General features: G+C 43.3%; 1 protein-coding gene across 10 annotated transcripts in view; it reads right to left on the minus strand.

The window, feature by feature from the left end:
* The window catches only part of LOC139355496 (uncharacterized), a 175,382-nt gene that overhangs the window by 111,778 nt on the left and 50,875 nt on the right, over positions 1–12,729 (minus strand). For 9 of the 10 annotated variants that reach the window (XR_011606233.1, XR_011606235.1, XR_011606234.1 and 6 more), the window contains one exon: positions 11,964–12,070. The exons of the other annotated variant lie outside the window; for it this stretch is intronic. The gene's annotated coding sequence lies outside the window, so the exon portion shown is untranslated. The remainder of the gene's footprint in view (positions 1–11,963; positions 12,071–12,729) is intronic. 10 annotated transcript variants of the gene reach the window in all.

The following is a 12,729-nucleotide window of genomic DNA, read 5'->3' on the forward strand; positions in this document are numbered from 1 at the left end:
TTCTTAGATGTATCAGTCTGGGAATCCCAGGTCCTTCTGTCTGCAGCCAAGTGCACTACACTCCTGTTTGCAGTGACAATCCTCCTAATATTGTGAAGGCTGCTTCTTAGTTTTCAGTCAACATCTAGAGCAAGCCCAGGAGACTTGGGATTAAGGAACAGGAGTATAAGAGTTAAAACGTCATAAATGTGAAAGTCAGGTACAGCTCCGGACACTAGCAGAAGGGAAGCACAGGGAAAAATATTTCCTCATCTGAGATAAAAGGGAGACAAGAGAGACTGTCAAATTGGTGCAACCAGAAAAATATGCTCACACAACTCATAAAAACTTTTAAAGGTAAAAGAAGTAAAAATCAGACCATAGCTATGAAAAATTGAGAAGGAGTGGAGAGAGAGAAGAGGCAAGGAATAATAGAAAGTGTCTAAATCAAGAAATGAGGGAAAGAACATCCTCCAGAGGAATAGAAGAAGAAACAGAAACAAGAGCTGGCTTTGAGCAGGCATCCCAGATGTTGGTTTCACATGAGGCAGACTTTTGCTTTCATTTCTTTTTTTTTTGAGACGGAGTCATGCTGTGTCACCCAGGCTGGAGTGCAGTGGCACGATCTCGGCTTACTGCAAGCTCCGCTTCCCAGGTTCACGCCATTCTCCTGCCTCAGCCTCCCAAGTAGCTGGGACTACCGGTGCCCACCACCACACCTGGCTACATTTTTTTTTTTTTTGTATTTTTAGTAGAGAGGGGATTTCACCGTGGTCTCAATCTCCTGACCTCGTGATCCGCTCACCTCGGCCTCCCAAGGTGCTGGGATTATAGGCATGAGCCACTGCACCTGGCCGTGTTTTCATTTCTTTGTTTAGTTTTTATTTGTAAATGTACATTTTACTTCAATGATAGTACAGATCTTGAAAGGTAGAGATAAACACTGGCAGGGCCCTGGCCCATGGAATTAGGAAACTTCCAAGCCTCACTCTCCAGCCCTCCTGCCCCCACCGGGTCTGCCTATTGCTCTGTGCTCCTGAAGCCCCCTCTCCCCCACAAACTGCCTTCTGTCTTTTTTAACTGCTGTTGCTTTAATATCTGTTTTGTCTGATATAAAAATAGTTACTCCTACTCACTTTTGGTCTCCATTGCATGGAATATCTTTTTCCACCCCTTTACCTTAAGTTTATGTGAGTGCTGAGTCTCCTGAAGACAGCAGAAACTTGGTTGGTAAATTTGTATCCATTCCGCCATTCTGTTTGTTGCTGTTGTTGTTGTTGTTTGTTTGTTTGCTTTGAGATGGTGTCTCGCTCTGTCACCCAGGCTAGGGTGCAGTGGTATGATCTCAGTTCACTGCAACCTCCACCTCCTGGGTTCCAGCAATCCTCCTGCCTCAGCCTCCCAAGTAGCTGCAATTACAGGCATGGACCAACATGCCCAGCTAATTTTTTTTTTTTTTTTTGTATTTTTAGTAGAGACAGGTTTTCACCATGTTGGCCAGGTTGTTCTCAAACTCCTGACCTCAGGCCATCCACCTGTCTTGGCCTCCCAAAGTGTTGGGATTACAGGCATGAGCCACTGCACTGGGCCCATTCTGTATCTTTTTTTTTTTTTTTTTTTTTTTTTTGAGACAGAGTCTCACTCTGTCGCCCAGGCTGGAGTGCAGCGGCATGATCTCGGCTCACTGCAACCTCTGCCTTCCAGGTTCACACCATTCTCCTGCCTCAGCCTCCCACAGGCTGAGGGCACCCACCACCATGCCCAGCTAATTTTTTTGAATTTTTTTTAGTAGAGAGATAGTATTTTTAGTAGAGACAGGGTTTCACTGTGTTAGCCAGGATGGTCTTGATCTCCTGACCTCATGATCCACCCACCTCAGCCTCCCAAAGTGCTGGGATTACAGGCGTGAGCCACCACACCCGGCCCCATTCTGTATCTTTTAAGTGGAGCATTTAGGCCATTTACATTCAACATTAGTATTGGGAAGTAAGGTAGTATTCTATTCATCATGCTATTTGTTACCTGAATACCTTGTTGTTTTTTCCATTGTGCTATTGATACATAGGTCCTGTGAAATTTATGCTTTCAGGGGGTTCTATTTTGGTGTATTCAAGATTTAGAGCTCCTTTCAGCAGTTCTGGTAGTGCCAGCTTGGTGGTGGTGGAGTCTCTCAGCATTTGTTCATCTGAAAAAGACTTTATCTTTTCTTCATTTCTGAAGTTTAGTTTCGCTGGATACAAAATTCTTGGCTGATAATTGTTTTGTTCAAGGAGCTTAAAAATAGGACTCCTGTCTCTTCTAGCTTATAGGGTTTTTACTGTGAAATCTGCTGTTAATCTGATAGGTTTTCCTTTATAGGTTACCTGATGCTTTTGCCTCACAGCTCTTGAGATTCTTTCCTACATCTTGACTTTTGATAACATGATGACTATGTGCCTAGGTGATGATATTTTTGCAATGAATTGCCCAGGTGCTCTTTAAGCTTCTTGTGTTTGGATGTCTAGATCTCTAGCAAGGCCAGGTAAGTTTTCCTCAATTATTCCCTCAAATAGATTTTACAGACTTTTAGATTTCTCTTCTTCCTCGGGTACATCAATTATTCTTAGGTTTGGACACCTGACATAGTCCCAAACTTCTTGGCAGCTTTGTTCATTTTTAAAAATTCTTTATTCTTTGTATTTGATGGATTGGGTTAATTCAAAAACCTTGTCTTTGAGCTCTGAAGTTCTTTCTTCTGCTTGTTCAGTTCTATTGCTGAGACTTTCCAGTGCATTTTGCAATTCTCTAAGTGTGTCCTTGATTTCCAGAAGTTGTGATTATTTTTTATTTATGCTATCTATTTCACTGAAGATTTTTCCTTTTATGTCCTATATCATGTTTTTGATTTCTTTAAGTTGGACTTCACCTTTCTCTGGTGTCTCCTTGATAGTTTAATCATCAACTTTCTGATTCTTTTTCTGGCAATTCAGTGATTTCATCTTGGTTCATATCCATTGCTGGTAAACTGGTGGGATGTTTTGGGGGCGTTAGAGAGGCTTGTTTTGTCGTATTACCAGAATTGTTTTTCCGGTTCCTTCTCATTTGGATAGACTATGTCAGACAGAAGATCTGGGACTCAAGGGCTGCTATTCAGATTCTTTTGGCCCACGGGGTGCTCCCTTTATGTGATTTTCTCCTCCTTTCCCTAGGGATAGGGCTTCCTGAGAGCCGAACTGCTGTGATTGTTTTTTGCTCTTCTGGGTGTAGCCACTCAGGGGAGTTACCAGGCTCAGGCTGGTATTGGAGAGTGTCTGCAAAGAATCCTATGATGTGATCTGTCTTCAGGTCTTCAGCTGTGGATACCAACACCTGATCTGGTGGAGGTAACAGGGAAGTGAAGTGGACTCTGTGAAGGTCCTTAGTTGTGTTTTTGTTTAGTGTGCTGGCTTTGTGCTGATTTTGCATTGGTTGGCCTCCAGCCAGGAGGTGGTGCTTTCGAGTGCATGAGGTGCGGTACTATAGGGAGGACACAAATCTGCCCTAGGGACACCTGGTTAAGCATTCAAGGTTTCTCAGGTGTTGGAGAGGGCCATAGAGCTCCCAAGAGACTAAGGCCTCTGTCTTCAGCTACCAGGGTTGGTAGAGAAAGACCACCAGGTGGGGACAGGGATAGGCATGTCTGAGCTCAGACTTTCCTGGGGCAGAGCTTGCTGTGGCTGCGTGGGGTTGTGGCTCCCAGGCCAATGCAGTTATATTCCCAGAAAGATTACGGCTGTCTCTGCTGCATCACACAGGTTGCAGGGAAGTGGGGGAAAGCCGGCAGTCACAGGCCTCAGCCCGCTCCCACGCAGCCGGCAGCCTTCACAGGCCTCAGCCCGCTCCCATGCAGCCAGCAGTCCTAAAGGCCAGTATTTACTCCCACTGTGCCCTGGCAACAGCGCTGAGTCTACTTCCAGGCAGCTGGTGACCAGGGCTGAGAACTTGCCCCAGAACACCAGCCTCCCCACTGAGAAAACAAGCAGACTCGCAGTTTTTTTTTTTGGCATCTCAGGGAGCCTGCAGCAGGGATCCAATTCCTTCAAAGGGTCTGTGCACTCTCTCGACTTTCTTGGTAGATTCCTATGGTAGTCCTTGGAGTAGAAGTTCACAATGTGAGTCTCCACACGCTGCTCTGTCCATCCAAGTGGGAGCATTGAGCTAGTCCTGCCTCCTATCCACCATCTTCATCTCCTTGCTGTCTTGTGAAAAACCATCTCCGCAGCTGCCCCCTGCTTCCTCTGCAGGATGTGAAATGGCGGCTGGCAAGGTGAGCACGAGCAGCACAGCTCCAGCCAATTCTGTGTTGCCGCCAAATGGCCCTGGACACTGGTGCCCCTCTCCTGCAAGCCCCTCTGAGCCCATCCATCAAGATACCCTTTTTTGATTCCCCACCTCCATCCAGTCCCAGAGACCATCTTGTTGCATATTCTATGACAGCACATCCTTCTCCTTGCTGGTATTTATCACAAATGTAATTATTAATTACATGTGCAATTATTTGTTGAATGTTCTCCACATCCAGCTGGGCTGAAGACAGAGACGCTGTCTGGCTCATAGACAGCTGGACCTGCCGCTCCTCCCCTGATGCCTGCGATGCAGGGAGGACTCCATCAGTGCCTGTTACTGGAAGGAGCGAATCCTGCTGGCGGGCAGGCTTCAGCACAGGGCCTGGGGCTGCTCTGCTGCCAGACTCAGCACCTGCATCAGGGCACACAGGGAGAGTGGTTGTCGGAGTGTTTGGGGGTAAGAGGATCTTTGAACCTCAAGGTGAGAGCCTGTCGGGATTGCTAACAACTTTGGCAGTGGAAAGGGGATATTGCAGGCTGGGTCTGTCCCTCTTCCTAGTGATGTCCTGTCACACCCTCCACATGGGCAACAAAAACTATTTTCAGGGACATATGAGAGGAGCTGTTTCCAATTTAGTGAAAATTACCTTTCAGATTCCAATCTGAGCTGGGAAATCATTTGACAAACATCAGTGGGGATGGATGTGCCAGCACTTCAATGACAAAATCAGATGGATCCCTGGGGCCAAACTATGAGCAGCAACCGGGACTGGCCCTGGGCCCCCTGTTGTCCTGTGTGGATGCTGGGTTGTCATAATCAACACCATAGTGGCCTCACTTTAGAAAACTACTGGAATGAAATGATGAAAGAATGGGCTGGGAGGCAGTGTAGACGTTCACCATGGAAATGCAGGCAGATCTTCCAATTACAGGCAGGCTTGGTGCCTGTTCTCATGCAGAGCACACTGCAAGCAGAGACTCCGAACACAGTCATTGAAACAGCTCTGGAGACACAAGCATAAAGCAGAAACAAAATTGATTTGAGTGTCATGTGCAGACAGAGGTGAGGATTTTAGCCCCAAGAGAGAAGAAGACCTCCGAGAGAAAGAGAGGCAGAACCTTGCGAAGTATACCCGTGACCTTGCACAACAGTAGCAGGGCAAACTTCCCAGGTTGCTGGACACTGAACCGTGAGTGAGGAAATAAATGCTTTTCAAGAATCACGGTGGAAGTGAGGCTGAAGGTCCACATTTCGTCAGACAGAAGAGCACACTCGTCCTATCCCCCTGTGAAATGTAATGTCTGATGAACCCCAGCAAGAATTCCACTGACCCTTTGGGGCTTTGCAATTTGGCTGAAACAGGTTGTGAAGTCAGCAGCCATTTTCTTCAGCCTTCACAACCTGAAAATCTTTCACTCAATCCAGAAAGGATAGGAATGAGAGGGTGAGGATTTGTGAGCGAGCTTCTGAATCATAGCACGTTAACCAGATTCCAAACGGAGTCTCTCACGCGCCATTCTAGGTGCAGATTTCACATCTGGCTTTTCAACAACTGTGCAGAATTTCAGAGGTTCCTTCTTGGTTCTGTAAGCCACGGGTCTTCCAACACCAGCTGACCAAGAGCCACTGAATTTTTATATTTCTGATATCTCATTTTTGATCAATCTTGTGCCTTTGGAGTGTTGTTTATGTGTTTACTATTTCTGTGGTGACAACAAAAATGATGAAGGATCTTACGGGATTTTAAAAGAATGCCCTTTGGAGGATATTTTGATTACCAAAAAGATTGAACAGGAGAATGGACTGTTTAAGAAAAGCCCAAAAGTTCTCATGGTAACTACAGCTGTTATTGACAGAAGGAGAGAGATTGGAAATGGAGGTATCTCTGCCCAAATTAACGCATGAACATATCAAATCCTTTAAAAGAAAAAATAAAGTCCTACATGATTCAATATTTGAGAATATTTTCTCGAATAGATGGTATAGCAGAGTTCAGGTAAAATAAACAGAACAACAGGGAAGCCCCAGCAACCTGGACCTCACGGCGAAATCCATTCCCTTTTTGAGTTTTTGCCCATTCTGCAGCTCTGGGACCCCCTCCCCTCTCCACGCCCCTCTTTGTTAGGTTAGAAAGCAGAAGGGTCTTCGGAGCCCAGGGCTCGGCTGGACTTCGACAGTGCGGGGATGCGGAGCCGCGGGAGAGGGGCGCCCTCTGGTGGCCGCTACGGACGGTCCTGGGGCCGAGTGCACGGGAAATGGGCAAAGGTGCCTTGAAAGTCCGTCCTGCAGACTCAGGGAAGGAGGCGAGTAGGGAGGCATGATGAGAGCGCTGGTAAGAGACCTGCGTGGTAACCACAGCTGAGGCCAAGCCGCTTTTTTACAAGACTGAGATTTCTCCAGGCCTCGGGTCACCCTGGCTTTCCTCAAGACACCCCCGCCCAGCCCTACTCCCCGAGGTCCTGGAGGGACCTCTGGGGTCCTGGTTGGTACCGATTCTGCTTGATTAGTGTCAGAGTTGATGCTTGTCCCATGTGGTGGTTAAGGATTTAGGACGTGAATCCTTGGGGAAGCTGGTGTTTGGGACGGATTGGAAGAGGTGAAGAAGGAAGGAGAGGAACTGTTACACTCAGAAAGGGATGCAGATAGAGAAGTAAAAAGAACCGGGCACTCCCAGGCTAAGCTGAGACCTGGCCTGTGTGTGTGGCACTGGCTATGCTCCCAGCGAGGATGGAGAGCCTGCCCTCGGCACTCTCTGGACACTTCCAACGGGGGACGCGTCCATCCATCCCGCGTGTCTGTTATGGTCCACATGGTGTGGTATACCTGGACACCTCTACACCATCTGGCACACATGTCATCAAACTCCTTAGGATGGATTCTGAGCCTCCTCCAGGAGCTCCTGGGGAGACGGGAGTCCCTGCCTCAGCAGCGCTCAGCGGCACAGGTGCAGGAAGACCTGGACGCACTGGGCTGCAGCAAAGGCCTCTTCTCTGGACCTGTCAATGTCTGTGTGCAAGGCAAGGAGCAAGCTGGTAGGAGGCGGAGGGCAACGGGAAAGTAGAGCTGGGAGAAACGGCAGTGCAGGAAAGGGAAGCAGATTCTAGACACAGGGACCCAGGACGTGCCCTCCTGGAAGGATGAGGACCAAGAGAACAAGTGCCAAAGAGGGGATGGAAGGAAACAGGGCGAGGCTGGAACGACAGGCGGCCAGCGGTGGGCAGAGCAGGAGGGGCTCGGGGAAGCCATGAAACTAGAATGGTGCTATTTACCCTACACTAAACTGTCTACTGGGCAGGCAGCCTTAAATTAGTCCCCGTACCTGGGAGGCTGAAAATACAGTGGTGTTTTGGCCGAAGAAAATAAGTTAAGGGGCTGAATCCAGTACTGAAGGAAAGCATTAGGTGTGAAGCCTCATTTTTATCTCTGCCAAGTTCTAAATGCAGGAGTGCTGCCTGGCTCGTGTCACGAGGCTGTGGGCAGGTTCACACAAGAGAATGCAGGGCAAGGTTCTTCAAATCAGAGTGCTATATTGTATAAAGCTGTATTGTTTCCAGCATAGATATTTTTGCACATGTAAGTCGTTTTCTCAAATATGAAGAAACTGGATTCCTGGAACATCATTTCTATGATTCCATCACCTTTCCCCAAAGGTGGATCTTTCATCCTTGTTGGGTTGAGACGAGAATGTGTCAGCTGCTAAGGGAACCCATATAGCTCAGGCTGTCACCTCCATTTCCCAGTGCACCAGGACGAGTGGCTCCCCTGGTCCTCTGCCCACAGCTGTCTCACAGCACCAGCCACTTCCAGCACGCTGCCAGCAGACCCTGGGAGAACTGGCATAGGAAAGAAGTGCTAACTCCAGAGGTGGCACTAGGACCCACAGGCGCAAATTGCAAAAAGAAAAGTTCAGTTGCACTCTGACTCTTGGAATCCTCCAAACCTGGACAAGGAGGTCTCTGCAGCTGATGAGCCCCACCTCACGAGTGGGCATTGCTTAGAGCCGACAGAGCTCTATGGCCTGAGCCCAGTGTTCATGCCATCATCAACAACCAAGGCTGGTGGCAGGCATGAATGCAGGGGTGGTGAGTATATAAGGCTTAAGAAAGAGAAACATTCTGTATTTTCACCAGTACTGTAAATGGTACTCTTGTTTCCCACAGAGCCTTTGAATCCGGGCAATAGGACCTCTTGTTAAGAATGGGGCTGGGCTGGGTGTGGCCCAGCACTTTGTGAGGCCAAGGAGGGCAGATCATGAGGTCAGGAGTTCGAGACCAGCCTGCCCAACATGGTGAAACCCCCCCCTCTACTAAAAATAAAAAATTAGTCAGGCATGATGGAGCATGCCTATAATCCCAGCTACTCAGGAGGCTAAGGCAGGAGAACTGCTCAAACCCAGGAGGTGGAGGTTGAACCCAGGAGGTGGAAGTTGCAGCGAGCCAAGACTGCACCACTGCACTCCAGCCTGGGCAACAGAGCAAGACTCCGTCTCAAAAAAAAAAAAAAAAAGAAAAGAAAAAAAAAAAAAAGAAAGAAAAGGAAAGAAGAAGAAGAATGGGGCTGAGACAGCACAAGCAGGCCAGACTTGGAGCAAACAGCTATGTTTAACTCCCTATCATTCACCATCTGTAGGCATTTAGCAACGCATTTTGCAACACTTTTGCTTTCTTGTAGAATAAAGTTCAAATAGCTTAATTTACAATGTTATTGTACAGCTCAGCTAAGCTTATCCTTGTAAAAGTCCCAAGTAAAAAGGATAACAATGGTGTGTCATTTATCAATCGGCATCATTGGGATGTGAGATATGCACACAGCATGTGGACTCAGAGAATAGGGGCTAACTATGGACCTTTCCAAGAGAAGTGGAAATCGCTCACCACCTTTCCCTCCTTCTGCAAAGGCAAATTTACAAGTCTTCTCTTAAGCATGTCATATTGATATACGCATAACATTTTGGTTTTTTAATTGAGTTTATTGTTGAGATAACTGTTGATTTGCATGCAGTTATAAACAATAATACAGGGAAATCCTAGGTACCTTTAACTCACTTTCCCCCAACAATTACCATTTTAGTATAATATCACACCAGAATATTGACATGGATACAATTTACTGATTTTGTTCAGATTTCTCCAATGTTATTTATACTTATCTGTGTGTCTATATATGTGTTTAGGCGCATATAGTTCTAGATAAATTTACCACCCATGTAAGTTCATGTATGTACCACCAAAGTTAAGATTCTTAAGAGTACTGATCAATAAATACCTACATTAAAAGAGAAGAAGGCCCCAAATAAATAGCCTAACATTACCCTCAAGGAGCTAAAAAATGAACAAAGCAAGCCCAAAGTTACAAGAACGAAGGGAATAACAAAGATCAGAACAGAAATTTAAAAAATAGAATAAAAAACCGTAGAAGAAATTAATATAACTAAGAGTTAGTTTAAAAACAAACAAAATTGACAGACCCTGAGGTAAACTAAAAAAAAGAGAGAGAAGCCTCAAATAAATAAAGCCAGAAATAAAAGTAAGGACATTACAACAGATGCCTCAGAAATAAAAAGGACCATAAGCGACTATTGTGAACAATTTTATGCCAACAAATTGGATAACCTAGGGGAAGAAGACAAATTCCAAGAAAAATTTAACCTACCAAAATTGAATCAGGAAGAAATAAAAAGCCTACACAGACCAATAACAAATAAAAAGATCAGAGTAGTAATTAAAAATTTCATAACAAGTACAACAACAACGAAAAGCCCAGAATCAAATGGTTTTGCAACTAAATTCCATCAAACATTCAATGACAAATTAATACCAACATTTCCTAAATTCTTCCAAAAAACAGACCCAGAGGGAATACTTCCTAACACATTTTATGAGTCCAGGATCACCCTGATACCTAAGCCAGACAGATACTGTCATATTGCTGAAAATACTGATGAAAAATACACAATAAAATATTAGCAAACCAAATTCAACAACACATCACAATACTATACATCATGATCAAGAGAAATTTATCACTGAAATGGACCCTGATTTAACATATACTGATTAATCAATGTGATACATTAACAGACTGAAAGATAAAAATCACATGATCATCTCAATTGATGCAGAAAAAGCATTCAACAAAGTTCAACACTGTTTCTCGATTTAAACTCTCAACAGTTTAGGTATCAATGGAAAGTTCATCATCATAAAAAAGGCTGTTTGTGAAAAAGCCACAGTTAACATCATAATCAATGGGAAAAAAAAATTAAAGCTTTTCCGCTAAGATCTGGTACAAGGCAAGGATGCCCACCCTTGCTGCTTCTATTCAGCGTGGTACTGGAAATACTAGCAAGAGCAATTAGAAAAGAAAAATAAATAAAAGGCATTTAAATCAGAAAGGAAAAACTCAAATGATCTCTATAGATGTCATGATCCTATATTTAGTAAATCCCAAAGACTCCATCAAAAAAAAAAAAAAGTTAGAACTAAAAAACAAACTTGGTAAAGTTAAAGGATACAAAATCAGTTGCATTTATGTGCACAAATAACAACTTAGGTAAAAAGAAATCAAGGAAACAATTGTATTTATGGAAGCATCAAAACATAGTTAGGAATAAGTTTAACCATGGAAGTAAAAGACATGTACACTGAAAATTATGAAACATTGATAAAAGAAATAGAAGACATAAATACATGGAAAGATAACCCATATTCATGAGTCTGAAAACTTGATGTTGTTAAAATTTCCATATTACCTAAAGGAATATGCAGATTCAATGCCATCCTTATCAAAATCCCAATGGCATTCTTCACAGAAATAAAAAAAATCCTGAAATTTGTACGGAACCACAAAAAAAACTAAATAATAACAGCAATTTTGAGAAAGGAAAATGACATTGGAGTTATCACACTTCCTGAGTTAAATTAGATTGCAAAGCTATAACAATCAAAACACTATGATACTGGCATAAAATCAGACCACAGACCAGTGGAACAAAAGAGAGAGCCCCAAAATAAATCAAAAAAAAAAAAAAAATATATATATATAGTAAACTAATTTTTGACAATGGCACCAAGAAGACAAAATGGGAAAAGGATAATCTCTTCAATAAATCATACTGGTGAAACTGGATTTGCATGTGCAAAAGAATAAAACTGGGCCCTTGTACCATACACAAAAATCAACTCAAAATGGATACAAGACCTAAATGTAAAATCTGAAACCATAAAACTCCAAGGAGAAAACACAGGAGAACAGGTCCTTGACATTGCCCTTGGCAATAATTTTTGAATATCACACCAAAAGACTACAAAAGCAAAAATAAATAAATGGGAATACATCAAACTGAAAAGCTTCTGCACAGCAAAAGAAAACAATCAACAAAGTGAAAAAATAACCTATAGATTGGAAAAATAATTGCAAGACAGATATCTGATAAGGTTTAATATCCAAAATTTATAAAAAGTTCACACAGCTCAATAGCAAAAACATACAACCCAATTAAAAAATGGGCAAATTATCTGAATAGTTATTTCTCCAAAGAAGACATAAAAATGATTCACAGGTTAATGAAAAGATGCTCAATGTCACTAATCATCAGGGAAATGCAAATCAAAACCATTATGAGTTATCACCTGACACCAGTAAGTGGAGGTTCCTAAAGAAATTAAAGTTAGAAGTACCATAAGATGCAGCAATTCCTCCTCTGGGTGTGCATCCAAAGGAAAGGAAATCAGCACTCATAGAGATATCTTCACTGCCGTGTTCATTCCAGCATTCTTCTCAATATCTAAGATAAGGAAACAACCTAAATGTTTATTGGCAGAAAAATGGATAAAGAAACTGTGATATATATGTGCAAAGGAATATCCTTTCGCCTCAAAAAAAGGAGATCCTGCCATTTGCTACAACATGGATGGAATTGCAAGACATTATGCTAAGGAAAATATGCCAGATGCAGAAGGAAAAAGATTCCATAATCTCACTCATATGTAAAGTCTTTTAGACAAATTCAAATATGTAGAAATAGAGAATTACACAGTGGTTACCAGGGGCAGTATGGCAGGAAGGAATTGGGGAGAAGTAGGTCAAGGGTTACAAAGTAGCAGATAAAGAGGGTAAACAAGTCTAGAGATCTAATGTAAAACATGAGGATTGCCAATACTAATAGTGTCTTGTATTCAGGATTTTTGCTAAATGAGTTGACTGTAGATACTTCAGCCCCACACACAAAACATGGGTACATTAATTTGCTTCACTATATTAACCATTTATATATATATATATATCTTTTAACATTATGATGCAAACCTTAGATATACACAATCAAGTGTATTTTAAAAATCCATCATGATGTGCACCTTATATACATAAAATAATGAAAATCAAATTTAAAAAATGAGATTCTCCCCCCTCCCACAAAAAGAAAGGCTTTGGAAGGACTTGAAT

This window comes from Macaca nemestrina, chromosome 7 (genome assembly GCF_043159975.1).
Source record: "Macaca nemestrina isolate mMacNem1 chromosome 7, mMacNem.hap1, whole genome shotgun sequence".
NCBI classification, from domain to species: Eukaryota; Metazoa; Chordata; class Mammalia; order Primates; family Cercopithecidae; genus Macaca; species Macaca nemestrina.